General features: G+C 59.6%; 1 protein-coding gene across 1 annotated transcript in view; it reads right to left on the bottom strand.

Moving 5' to 3' along the window:
• TFEB (transcription factor EB) overlaps window positions 1-1,193 on the bottom strand; it is an 8,033-nt gene that overhangs the window by 5,774 nt on the left and 1,066 nt on the right. The window lies entirely within an intron of this gene.

Here is a 1,193-nt window from a genome sequence, read left to right as displayed (position 1 = left end):
CGGGGGAGGGGGGGGGGGGGATCCCGGGGCGAGGGGAGCTGCCCTCCCCGGACTCTCCGGGGCACGACGGTGGCTTTCCACAGGGCTGGTTTCCCACGCGGGGCTGGGATGGGGATGCGGGAGATGCCGTGTGGGATGGGGGTCTGGACCACAGCATCCGCAGGGTGGGAGGGAAAGCGGAGCACAGGACCCAAAGCAAATGCTGCCAGGGGAACAGGCAGGAGCCAAACACCCAGGGTTTGCTCTGCGGCAGCGGAACCAGACAAATCTGGAGGGTTTTGCTATTTAAATACAATGTGTAATTGCAGACAAAGAGGCCACGGCGGCTACAACACACCGGGGTTTCGGCGAGGCATCTGATACACAGTGCCATGCGATATCCTAAGGGGGAAATTAAATCAAGCCAGCATGGACAGAAATACGATTACATGGATCAAGAGCCAGCTATTGAACGGCAAGAGGAAGGTAATTAATTAGACATGGTGGCCCATCTAAAGGGGGATGGGAGAAGAGGAGCCTGGGACAGTTATCAATCGGAGCTTCGTTAAGACGGCTGTTGCAAACGGCCTTAAAGGAGGGCACAAGGGGATGATGTTTGAGATGAGCAACAGCAGAGCCCTGGGAAAGGACCCAGCGACACCCCACAGCAGATAAAACAAGGCTGAAGGGGGATAAGCCACAGCTGATGCACACGGACGATGCAATAAACCCAAATATTAAGGGCAGGGTGAGAAGAAAAGCTTCCAAGAGCTGCGAGGAGATGGGATGAGCCATCGTGGCGTGGCGGGACTGGCCATGCTTTGCAAACCGAGCTCACACCACATGGCCGGGGCACGGAGGGGGAGAGACACTGGGGCCCCACGAGCCAGACATTTTGGGGGGGCTTCCAGCACTGGGGGAGAGGAGGAAAGGGATTTCAAGCCGTGCACGGGAAACTTTGCGGTCAGCTCCTGTGTTTGCAAGCAAGCAGCTACCCATGGCCCTACAAAGCACCGTGAGCAGCAGCAGGGCTAAGCGTGCCCCGTGGGTGGCTGCGCAGGGACCCTGGCTCGATGGTGCAGGGTGGGGGGACGGGATGGAGAGGGGGAGGAAGCCAGAGTGGCCGGCACCTCTGGCGGTGGGGAAGCCCGGTTTCAAGGGCGAGGAGGGAGCTGCCTTGCTGCAGCGGGGGGGGGGTCCGGGTTCTTCTTAGC

Source organism: Pygoscelis adeliae, unplaced genomic scaffold (genome assembly GCF_000699105.1).
Source record: "Pygoscelis adeliae isolate BGI_AS28 unplaced genomic scaffold, ASM69910v1 Scaffold197, whole genome shotgun sequence".
NCBI lineage: Eukaryota > Metazoa > Chordata > Aves > Sphenisciformes > Spheniscidae > Pygoscelis > Pygoscelis adeliae.
The sequence above is the reverse complement of the archived record's forward strand: the minus strand, read 5'-3'. Positions and strand labels throughout refer to the sequence as shown.